Raw genomic sequence first — 13,575 nt, 5'->3', positions numbered from 1 at the left:
TGTCAGTTTGGTTTTTTGAACCTGTTATATGCAATATCATTTTAAATGCCTATAATAGGAGATATATGCAGCTTTCCCCAAATACATACAGCCAAGTGTATTCTTCACATATTTAAGGTTCTAATCCAGTGTAGATGCAAAGAGATTAAGTGCAATTTTCTTCTGATGTAGTAGAACATAAAACCCATTGAGAATAGGGTGATAAATGATGTGTTAGTTTTGAGAATAGTGCTAATTCGTAGAGCTCTGTGATTTTCGATACACCTTGTAACGCAAGCCTCAGTTTGCTATCTCTAATACTGAAATCATCTCTTGCCAGCACTTATTTCATTATATTATTATGAGCTTCAAATATACATGTGAAGCTATTTTTAAAACATAGTGTGTGGTATAAGTAAAAATGTTGTTACCTTTGTATGATTTTAACATATCAGCAAATATGTTAAGTATACACAAATTAATTTTGTCTTCAAAATATTTGGTAGAACTAAGAACAAAGAGACAAAGAATTTGTTCATTTCTGAGTTACTCTACCTTTATTTTGTTTACCTTAAATATAGCCAGCAGAGAACACATCTAAAAATATAATAATCAGAAGCATATACCTAGACGTTCAGTCTCCTGGAACAAGAAGTATGATTGAAGCCTACAGGCATAGGCAAGCTCTCTCTAGGTGTTCAGTTCTAACGTTCCAAGAAAACAAGCAGGTTTCAAAAATTAAGATAATCTTTATTCATGAATCAACACTTAAAACTACCAATAATCTTGTGGCATCATGGGCTATTGTTGATTAGTTATTCTAACACTCAAAAAGAGAGAGTTTTATAACTTGAAAGAATAGGAAAATTATGTTTACTAACCCTCAGTTGAGAAATTATAACTTTTATATGCCTTAAAATATGTAGCTGAATATTGTGCAAAGGGGAGACATGCTCTCTGGGAAGACCCCATCCAAAATGATCAACTTATTATCCAGATGTTGCTGTTGTATGAGTTAAGTAACACACTAGGAAAAGTAACCTTTCATAAAACTGCAACATTTGTCTTCTCATAAACCTATTTTCGTTTGTCCAATTTTGTCCATATTCTTAAGTAAAAACATGTATTTTTCTGAATTAGTGTTATATCTGTGAAACTATAAAATATAAACTACAATAACTGCCAACAGGTGTTAAAATAATACATTGTTTTACTGCTAAAAGAACAAAGTGCTCACTTGCAAGTGTTGTCCTTAAAAAGAATGATTTTAGGTCTTTTGAAGATTGTGTACCTTGAGGAGGATCTATTATAACACACCATCTCGGGAAATCATTCATTTTTCATAACGCATTTGTACTTAAATAAAACATTTGTATAATTATTCGAAAAGCTTACAAGGTTATTATTATATAAATTTGAGTTGCAATACATGGTTCTAGTACACAATGAATGTTATTGCAAATGTGCTAGGCACTTAAACATTCAGGGAAAATATCTACTTCACTTTTAAATTACAAGTATAAATGGTATTGAAGTATCTATATATTTATACATTATATATCAGTACGTATGCTTAAAGTGACTGAATTGCTGTTGCTAAGCATTTCTCCCTATGTTTGAAATTGATTTTCTTTGCAAAGGAGAAATGTGAAGCTCACTTGGAGAAAATCTATGCCTCGGGGGCATTTTATAATGAATGACTTGGCTTTTTTTGTGAAAGTGCTTGTACTATTTTGAGAAATGGATATACAGTAGGATGGTTACCAGCAGTTTGCTTTGTTGTAATTTCTGAAAAGTAGCTTCTTGTATTTCAGAGAATAATTGACTTTTTAAAATAGTACTCCCTTAGCTATAGGACTTATTCTATATCATTTGTCTTATTGCTTTCTTAAAACAGACGTTTAATCACCTATTGCATCAGTATGCAAAATTAAATTAAACAGTTGTATTTTTTCATTTTAGTGTGATATTTTTAAAAAATTAAGAGAAAATAAAATATTAATGATGAATATCTTTACTATAGATTAAGAAAATGTCAAACTAGGTATTTTTTATTTTCTTTGTGAGGAAGGTTTGCCTCAAACTAATATCCTTTGCCAATCATCCTCTTTTTTTTTTTTTTTTTCTTGCTTGAGGAAGATTAGCCCTGAGTTAACATCTGTATTAGTCTTCCTCTACTTTGTATTTGGGTCACTGCCACAGCATGGCTGAGTGTAGGTCCATATCCAGGATCCAAACCTATGAACCCTGGGCCACCACAGGGGAGTGTGCAAAACTTTAACCACTTGGCCATGGGGCTGGCTCCCTCAAGTCAGGTATTCTCAACTACAATGCTCTATAAAAAAAGTAAATGAGCATACATGAAGCTGTGTTATAATTACATAATAAGTTTTGCATTATCAAAATTTGAGAGGATTTGGAATTTAGTAAATTTAAAATACTAAAGACTATTGTGATAATGGACTGTGGAGAAATTTTAAAGAAGGGCTAAAGGAATAATTTAATTAAAATCAATTGATCTGAAAGTTCAGATTTCTTTTTGCATTGTGTTTAATATTACTTAAAAGTGACTTATGTAGAGATAATAAAATCTTTTCTGGCATTTCCAAGAGAGAAATGATGTCTTCTATGTGTATACATTGTTTATTATTAAAAATACAGAAAGTTACAGAAAATTAAGGGGAAAGTTGGGATGGAAATCAAGATGGAACTTGTGTTAAAAATATTGCTCGGATCTTTAGGGCACTCAGATTACGGCCTAGAGGGCTATAGATATTATTCTGCTGCTCCTTAGTCATTATCATTCTGGAAGTCTTTATGAATATTTCCCATAATACCTACATCAGTTATTGCAAGAGAAACATTTGATTAGTGATTCTTCTTGCCATTACTGCCTCATTTTTTCCTCTTACCTTTCCTGCTTTGTTTTCTTGCCCTTTCCCACTTATTTTTTATTCTTTCATTTATTTGTTCAACAAGTAAATCTTCATTTGTGTTGTGTTTTCAGAGCAGAAATACAGGGATTAAATCTAAGAACTATTTACAAGAGAAACAGTGGTTTAATTAGTAACCTCCATGTCCATAAAAATCACCAACTTATAAAATTATGGCAGCTCCCTCAGTGTCATCTCTCTTGTCCTGAGGACCCTTTTCTCCTAATAATAATCCCATTTAACTAACTTTCTATGCTAAATTTTATCTATAACAGAGCCCTAGAAGAAATTCATGTTAATTGTTTCTCCTTTATAGATACCTTTCCCCTATTTCATATTCTATAAGATTACAGAAGTTGCTATTTTTGGTCACCTTATTATACCTTGAATTAAAAATTTCTCATTCATAACATTCTCCATAATTTATAATTGATAAAAGTACTAAACTTTTTGGTAACATCTCCATTAACCATTGCATTACTTCAGTGTCCATTCCAGAATTAGCCCTAACTTAATGGCGTATAATTATGTATTAGGTAGTTTTGAAAACAACTGACAGAAAGAAAAGCACTTTAAAAATTTATGACTTCGTAATATTGCAATTCTCAACTTTATTTATATTTATAGTCCTCAAAATATATTGTGATTTCTAATATACATTAAATAAGTGTTTTAGCTCCTTGCCACATTCAACTTTTATGTATAGTCAACTATGTCATCTATTTAACATAGTTTATTCAATACAAGTCATTATATAATTAATTCTCAAATTATATTACAAAGATCAAAGGGTTTCACTCCATTAGCTAATATCCATAAGATTTTAGAATTTTTATAGACAGAGGTCATTGCAGTCCGAATAAGACTTTGTCTAGATAAGGAGAATGAAGGGGAAGACAGGTTCAATGATTTACCCATGATGTTTTAAAATCTACATTAACTTCTAACTTCATGGATAATTTTAAGAAAACAAATGACTAGGTATACATTTAATTTAGCTTCACAAATACTTAAAAAAAACAAGCAATTAATTAGGATACATTGTCTTCAAAATTAGATCTTTGACAGACATTTAAATAAAGAATTATTAATATCCTACAAAATATACAATTCTAAAACATCTTTCCAATTTCCTAAAAAGTGGCAAGTTTTTTTTAATTCTTTATCTTCTTGTATATACAATCTTTGCTGGTTTAAAAAAAAGATAAATAGAACATATTTTAAATTTCTCTAGGGATTTATACTTTTTAAAGCATTTTAATTATATAGTATTATTTAATGATAAATTATTTATTCTCACTCTTCAGATAAAGAATATATCTGCAAAATATTTTTAAAACATATCTCAAAAAACAGGGAATAATAGTTGGTGTCTGTCTTATAATCTCACTTACTTTCCACAATGCATTGTGCATATAAGTAATTCAGAAAATATGCTATTCTATTTGTGACATTTTTAAATATTAGATATCTTATTTTTTAAAATATTTCCTGGAAATGAAAACTCAAGTCTTTGCTTTTGATAGGTTTCAATGACCCTTATTTGTCACCTGTAAAATTTTCCACACTAAAACGATCCAATGTAAATTAATAGTTTGTAAGAATCAAATTAAACCCTCTTTTAAAGATGACAACACAGGAGGATTTGAGTAAGATGGTGAAGTAAGAAATGCCAGGAATCCGACAAAAATTGCACTGGAAGAATCTGTCTCATGTAACTATTTTAGAACTCTGGAGTCTGTTGAAGGCTTCCAACTTCCAGAGAAAGACTTGGATGGTAAATTGAGGTTAATTTCAGCTCTTAGTACAGTAGCAGCTACCTATCCTCCATCGCTAGCCCCATGGCAGATACCTGTGCATATATTCTTGGCGTATCCAGCTTGAGGGAGCCAGGGTGGGCAAAAAGGACCTTGTCCTCCAAATACCAGGGATCTGTGCCCTGATCATGATTGATTGTTGCTTCTGATCACAGAGGGGCAGACAAAGAGGCCGGTGGCCATTGTGGTTGCCCTTTCCCCTGTTGTTGCAAGCCCTTCTTCCTCCAACCGAAATCATTTCCAGGAGTCTTAAAGGGCCAGCACCCTCACTTCTCTTTATTTTTCTCTTTTTTCCCTCTTGGGAGTCAGACATTAAACCTTAGGACGTTAAAATCAACTGCATACGTGGAGAAAATTAAAAAGTGACCTTGATGCCTAGGAAAAGGCTTAGAAAAGACCTGAGAAGACCTTAAGTTTACACCTCAGACTGATCCTTGGCACAGAGATAGCCTATAAGAATAAAAAAACTAAAACCACAAAAAGGAGCAAACCCTAGGGAAGGCAGAAAATCTTTTCAGAGTTATCACATTATTACATTCAAAGGCCCATTTTTCAACAAAAAAAGATCATAAAGAAAGTAAAAAACCATAAAAACAGAAAGGAACAGAAAAGTATGGCTCATTCAAAGGAAAAAAATTAATCAACAGACACTGTCCTTGAAAAAGACCAGATGACAGATCTACTAAACAAACATATTAAAACAACTGCCTTAAGAATACTCAAAGAACTAAAGGAAAATATAAAGAAAGCCAAGAACATGATGTATGAACAAATGGAAGAATCAAAAAAGAGAGAAAAAATCTAAAAAGAAATCAAAAAAGAAATTCTGCAGCTAAAACATACAATAATTGAAATGAAAAACTCACTGTAGGAGTCCAAAGATAGATTTGAGCAGGAAGAAGAAAGAATCAGTGAACTTGAAGATAGGAAAATGGAGATTAGTGAATCTGAGGAACAGAAAGAAAAAAGACTGAAGACAAGCAAAAAGAGCCTTAGGGACCTGTGAAACCCTAGCACTCAGCCCTTGAACCCTCATAAAGTCAGAGCCTTCCCCCATTCAGCACTCTCTAACTCTGTTCTCAGCCTCTTTGTGTAGATGTTGGGCATGTCATGTACCCTTCAGGACCTGTGAGTAATAAACCTTGTTTTTTCAAAGTTCCCTAATGGTTGTTGTTGAGGTGCATCTTGCAATCACAATGGGAACACAAGGGCTGGTCCAGCCACAAAATTGGCTCTAGATGGGGAAATGTCTGTGGGGTTCACTACAAGAAATACGAGCCCTGGTGAGCACCTCAGTCATCCTTAGCTGATAGCATTGCTATTAATAGGCTGAGACCAACACAAACACCTGGGGTTTTCAAGCACAGATATGCATGTTTCCTCAGACACAAATGCAAGAAAAAATGTGGGGAATTGTAAATATAATGTGGCAGTGTAAGTATAATATTGTAATGTAAGTATAATGTTACAAATTACACATGAACTGATATAAATTTAACATGGATTGTGATAAGTTAAAGAGGCTTATTATACACTTGAGAGTGACTATTAATGAAGAAGCACTCTTTTTAATAAGTGAATTGACGAGGTAAAATGGAAAACAAAAACTACTCAACTAATCCAAAATAAGGAATGAAGAAACAGGGAATGCAGAAGAGATTGGATAAATAGGAAACAAACCAAAATTTGATATATTTAAACTCAACCATATTATTATTTTATTGATATTATATTAACTATGAATTGAAACCAACTAAACCAAACCAACAAACCAACTAAAAAGCAGAGATTTTTATTGAGGATAAAAAAGCAATATAACTATATTTTGTATATAAATTGATAATGTTATTTGAGTTTTCTATATTTTAATGATTTTTTACTGTTTGTTCAACTGATTACTGAGAAAAGAGTGATGAAATAACCAATTACATTTTAGATGTCTTGTTTTCCTTTTATTGTGTCAGTTTTGCTTCATTTATTTTGAATATATGTTCATAAGTGTATATATGTATATACACACACAGACACACATAATTGTTTCTTCTTGGTGAATGTACTTTTTGTTAAATATAATGCCTCTATTTGTTATTGTAATGTCTTTTCTTGAATATTATTTTGTGTAATATTAAAAGAGCCACTTTAGCTTTCTTATTATTACCATTTAGTATTTGCATTTTTTAATATTTCCACTTATTTACCTGTTTGTTTGCTTATAAGATTTTATGAAAGTTTGTTTTATGGATCAACTCTACTGTTTTGTTTAAAGTTTTGTTTCATTAGATTCTCTGATTTTTTAAAATTTCGTTTCAATCTTTTTTCCCAATAAAAACATTAGTGGAATGTGATGTATTATTTTAAATTTACATCCCAAGACAAGACTAATGATTTAAGCACGTAAAGAACTTTTAAAATTATGAAAATATATGTGAACTGATACTCCATGGAAAAATGCATGGGTTTCTTTAAAAAGAAAAAATATATAAACAATAAATTATATGAAAGGAATAACCTTATTAGTATTAAAATATACAAATTAGAGAATAATGGGATGATAGTCTCTCCATATTTGATTTGAAAGAATAAATATCTAGTGAGGATAGTACTCCAGTCTTTTATACATCTGGCTATATTGATCCCACAATTCTAGAGCATTAATTGGCAATATATAACAAAACATATAAAAGTGAATATGTATTTTATGTCAATAATATCCGTTTCCTAACTCAAATACCAAGAACAAGAAGACTGTGAGCAATTGAACAAAAATAAACTCATTATGGGTTGTTTATATTATTTAATTTAGGCACAAACTAAATGGCCAACATTAGGGAAACATCTGATCACCTCATGGTATTATAAAATGGTATGTATGTAATATACAAAATATTATTGTGTTAGTATAATGCTGAAATGAAATAAAGTCACTATTATAAAAGTGGAATATTAATGTTCTATAGTAGCCTATCCAGGAGATTCTAATTTTAGAAATATATTTATTTATATGACCAGAAACAAAATGCATGTCAAAATAAAAATATTAATAGAGAATTTTTTTGCTGTTGGGGTTAAAATTTATTTAAACTTTTACTTATTTGCTCATTAAGGTTTTCTACTTCTTTCTATATAAACAATAGCCATTTAAATTTGTTTAACAAGTGAACCCATGTAAAATTGTTTTAAAATAATTAACAAAACATAGTATTTGCATTTCATAGTACAACTCACACAGCGTTAAATAGCTTCATTGTTTCATTTGAACCACCTGTGACATACACAAAAGCTAGAAATTTAAATATATATACTTTAAAAATATTTCAAATTATGTACAAATTTGAATTCTTCCAAATGTAAGAGAAGTTCTTGTTAGTATCTTAACCATATTCTTTTTTTAATTTTTATTTATTTATTTTTTGAGGAAGATTAGCCCTGAGCTAACTACTGCCAATCCTCCCCTTTTTGCTGAGAAAGACTGGCCCTGAGCTAAATCCATGCTCATCTTCCTCTGCTTTATACATGGGATGCCTACCACAGCATGGCTTTTGCCAAGTGGTGCCATATCTGCACCCAGGATCCGAACCAGTGAACCCCAGGCCGTCGAGAAGCAGAATGTGCAAACTTAACCTCTGCACCACTGGGCCAGCCTTAATATTCTTATATTGATTTTTACATTTCACTGATGTAAATATGTTGGTATAATTTTTGAGTTTGTAATACTGGTAATTTTGGTCAGTCTATTGTTTCATATTCTTCTTGATATGAGCTCTTAGACATTATAACTTAGGTCAGTCTTTATTACCTTTTGTACAGTGAATCCTTCTACAGGGTTATGTGGTAGTAGTTAAGGAATATGAGCATTTGTTAGAAAACAATGTTGCTCTATCTTTAAATTATCATAAGAGTTATGAGTACCATGGTTGTGAACACTGAGTTTAACTTGGAGAGACAAAGCTAATACACAGCTCCTTATGTGATGTTGACCACAATAGTTTACGTCAAGTTGAATTCGGGGGAGATATTTAGAGACGGATAGTATATGACTGATGCTCCTTAGATCACTTAATTTTGTATATTAAGATGTCATATATTTCTGGCATAAATTTTTAAAAGCTATATATAGAGAAAAATTCATGTTAAAAACCAAAGGACTTGAGGGGTTGGCTCCATGGCCTCATGGTTAGATTTAGTGTGCCCCTCTTTGGCTGCCAAGATTCAGTTCCCAGGCATAGACCTACACCACTTGTCAGCAGCCATTCTGTGGCAGTGACCCACATAAAAAAATAGAGGAAGATTGGCAACAGATGTCAGCAGGGTGAATCTTCCTCAGCGAAAAAGAAAAAAACAACCCAAAAATCCAAAACCAAAGTATTTGAAAAGACAGTCAAAGAAATAATAATTTTTCTGTAGGCTGTTCATTATTAATATCTCCTCCATTTGGTTAAAAATCCCCATAAAGACACAAAAATTAAGCATCCTTTTATACTTGGTATCTACAATAAACACTGATAAATCTCAATATGTGTGTTTTGTTTGAGTAAACGGTAATGATACATCTTCATTCAGTTCAATGAAATTCATGTTAGATATGATTTACTCTGATAATTATAAACACAAATTATATATAAAAATATTTATGTGAACATTAATCACATTGTATAAAGCAGATTCCCCTGATGTCATATTATATAAACAATACAAGTAAAGGAAACATTTGTACTCCTAATATATGAGTTTGATATAAGCATGTTATTACAAACATAGACTATTGATATTAGCAATAAAAATTGATATTAGCAAACTATTAACTTTGAGAAAGCATTTATGGCTCACATAAGTTAGGAATAGTTTTATTAGGTTTAGATTTAGTGTGATGAATTGAAAGGGTCTATTCTCAATGAGGAAGAAGATTTAGTTTTAGTCCTGTGTCCAACTAGGTGTGTGTTTTTTGTAAAATAATTTAAACGTTGGTTGCTTCAATTTCATATTTCCTGAAAGGAATGGGATAAGACAGATACTGGCTAAAACTCCCTTTAGTTATAAAGTTTTATCAATCTAAGGGTAGCTTTAAACATTGCACGACAGTAGATTACACTAGCAGTGGAAGTCAGGATCCAATTACTAAAGATGACTCACAGAACCCAAAATGACAGCTCAAACAAACCTACAGATTATTGCAGAAAAAGGATCCTACATAGCAGAAGCATTTAAAGTAAGGATATGTGTAAGTCTGACTCCATCACACAGAAGGGATCCAGAGAAGCCACCAGCTTAAGTTGCCCTTCTAAGAGCTTTACAAGGCCATGATTTTTTCTCTCAGATCAGGAACCGCAAACATATGTACAGACCATGTTGGAACCAGGGAAACCTAAATGAAGACTTGGCCAGGGGTTCTTATACTCTGCTGATCACGTGGGCATATTTTTGCTATATAGCTAATCCTCCAGGGTTCTCACCCAAATCGTGTGTAAATTACCAATCTTATTGTTATCGATAGATAATGTTGACAGATTTCTTCTACAAATCAGCCTAAAATTCCTTGGATACAATAAGTTTCATGCCTTGATCATAGTCAGTCCTCTGAGGGTACATTTCTTATTTCAGTGAGACAGTTTAAACCAATTCTAAGCCTGCCACAGTGAACTCTCACAAGACACATAACATCATTGTACAGTGACACTAAAGATAAAGATTAGAACATCAAAAACATTAATCAAAATTATCATAATTGTGTGTATGGCAAAGATGACAGGATGACACTTGCAAAGAGTTTGGATCACTTTTTCTGTAACTCATTTAAAAATATTAATTATTGCCTCTTTCACATTAATTTAAAAGAGTTTTCTTATAGATAGTAGGCTAAGTGCTATAACTACACAAATTTATAATTTATTATAACAGTTTACTAAATTTTTTTTTGAGGAAGATTAGCCCTGAGCTAACATCTGCTGCCAATCCTCCTCTCTTTTCTGAGGAAGACTGGCCCTGAGCTAACATCTGTGCCCATCTTCCTCTATTTTATATGTGGGACACCTACCACAGCATGGCTTGCCAAGCAGTGCCATGTCCACACCCGGGATCTGAAACTTCAAACACTGGGCCGCCAAAGTAGAACATGCAAACTTAACCACTGTGCCACCGGGCAAGCCACTTTACTAAACATTTTTTTAAAATTTTAAAACTACCTTGGCAGAAAATTAAAAGTGCTTTTCTAATTCTAAATTATCTATACACATTAACATAACCTATTTATTACATGAGCTGAGAGAGCAACAGGTCTTTTTTGGTTAATGTTATGACAAAACATCAGCAACAAAACTAGTACTTGAACCCTGGAAAACAACAAAAACTAGTCGTTACTTCAACCCCAAATTTTGGGCTACAAATATTATGTTTATTTCTCTACCAAGAAACTACCTATCTATGGAGCTACATGTATTAAAAATGCTTGAGTCAAGATAGTATTTTATAGTTATTTCAATTAATTAAAAAATATTTGACAAGTGTGCCATATGTCAACCTGCTAAATATATTAAATGGCATCCTGATAGATTATATTGAACACAGCTTTAATGAAATCGTTAAGCAACACAGGTTTTCACAAAGTTTGATCCAGAAGTTCTCCTTACCAATAAATTCTATATATGTTCAGAAGAAAAATCAATTATGTTGTGATACTTTCCATTTTCTTACATAACATTTCAGATTAAGTGTACTACTAATTATTTTCTAACTAGGTCAACAAAGCCTGAAGATCACAAAATGCACTGCTAGCCAGACAACTTCCTCAATAAGGAGGGCCAGTTCGAATTTCTAGTACTATCAAATTCTGAGATTACAGAGGCTCTGTTTTAGAAAAGGATGCCAAAAACTTAAAATGGTGGGACAAAGAATAGAAAAGCCATACTCCTTTTAAAATAAAATTAGTCAGGACCTTGAGGTATCCTTGATACATATAAATGAGATATCAACTAGATTTTTTAAGGAAGAAATAAAATTTTTTTTTTTTTGAAGATTTTATTTTTTCCTTTTTCTCTCCAATGCCCCCCAGTACACAGCTGTGCATTCTTCGTTGTGGGTTCTTCTAGTTGTGGCATGTGGGACGCTGGCTCAGCGTGGTCTGATGAGCAGTGCCATGTCCGCGCCCAGGACTCGAACCAACGAAACACTGGGCTGCCTGCAGCGGAGCGCGCGAACTTAACCACTCGGCCACGGGGCCAGCCCCAGAAATAAAATATTTTAATGTAAGCGGCTCACATAAACTTTGTATAAAAATGATAATAGAAATTGTGATCATGGTGGAAAACTCAATTACCTAAAAATAAATACATTGAATAATTGGAATAATGGTGACAATATTTGGTGTATGTTCCCTCATTAAATTCTATCCACTTTCTGTAATATTTTTATCAGGACCATTTAACCCCCACAATTAGGCTTAATATAGCCTCATATATTAGTGCATTTATTAGTCCATCTATATAATACCTAAATTTAATAATTTACGAATTTTTTCAAAACATACTATAATTCAAGTGGACTTATTTTAAAAAATCATATTGTATTTGGTATCTTTAGTGACAATCACACATATTGACAAGGATCCATGAATCAATTCCTCACTTAATATGGTATATCCTGTACAAGGGTTTATAATTTGCTTTAAATTCAAACCTGGGATATTCAAACAGTTTGGCCATTTACTTATCACTTACTTTGGTGATCTGACAATAATGAAAACATGACTATTTATTCATATACAATATCTACTGCCTAATTTATGTTCTTATCACTGATCACCTGAATAGTTACAATAAAACTCCCTTTTTGGTCCATCCACCCCAACACTGCTGTCACTGTAGGATCTGGATACAGCCAGTAAAAATGTGAGCATCTGAGATAGGCTGTCCCCACTTCCAGTTTCTGCTCCAACATGTAAAGAGATTGGAAGTTGTCACTCCCCAGCTTACAATAACAAAAAAGTTAAACAAACTACAATTCAATTCTTCTAATATCCGTCAGAGAATTGAGGTGACAGGGCAAAGTGATATCCTGAAAATTGGAGAAACTCAAATAGAGAGAATCACAGCACACCCTGAGTAGAAGCCACAGGGACCAGTAACTGGTAAGAAGACAAACAGTAATTGACTAACTGCTGGAGGCTGAGCGGGGTCTAGCAGGAGAGTTGAAAGCTCCTGGGGGACCAGTCATATGGTCGCTCCCACATTTTCATGGGTTTGACCTCCCAGAGCCCATCAGTTTCTCATAGTGATGACGGGAGAAAAGTTCCCTCCTGCTTTCATTAGGGAGACAGGTAAAGTAACCATTTTGACATATGCTTCAAACATTCTGTTCTGAGTGTCAAAGTTCTGGCCTCAGGGAAAACTGCTTTACTAGAATCTAGTATGCTATGGGGGAAGGGCAACTACACACCTTGAGCCTTTCTACTCTCTCTGTCACACATATGAGGAGGAACAACATGGTAAGAAGCTCTTCTGAAGGCCACAGCTCAGGGACTCTTGCCCATTAGAAAACTAAGATTTAATCATATGCTTAGAGAATACTTCCCCTCCCCAATACTTTACCATCTTATCAACAAGACTTCAGTGCAACAATGGGTGACAACTAAGAGACCTGTTAGAAACAGACTCTGTTTAAGGAGGAGTTTATAGAGGAACCCAAAGACAACAGTTGGGGTATAAATAGACACTTAAAGGAAATTGAAACCTCAGACACCTAAAACTACAGCAAACATTAAACACAAGATAACGCCTGCTACATAAATACACAACATCACATTAAAGGCCTATTTATCTCCTTTCAAGTAACCAATACATCATGCCCAGCTTTCA

Source organism: Equus caballus, chromosome 19, assembly GCF_041296265.1.
Source record: "Equus caballus isolate H_3958 breed thoroughbred chromosome 19, TB-T2T, whole genome shotgun sequence".
Lineage (NCBI taxonomy): Eukaryota > Metazoa > Chordata > Mammalia > Perissodactyla > Equidae > Equus > Equus caballus.
This window is presented reverse-complemented; position numbering follows the sequence as displayed.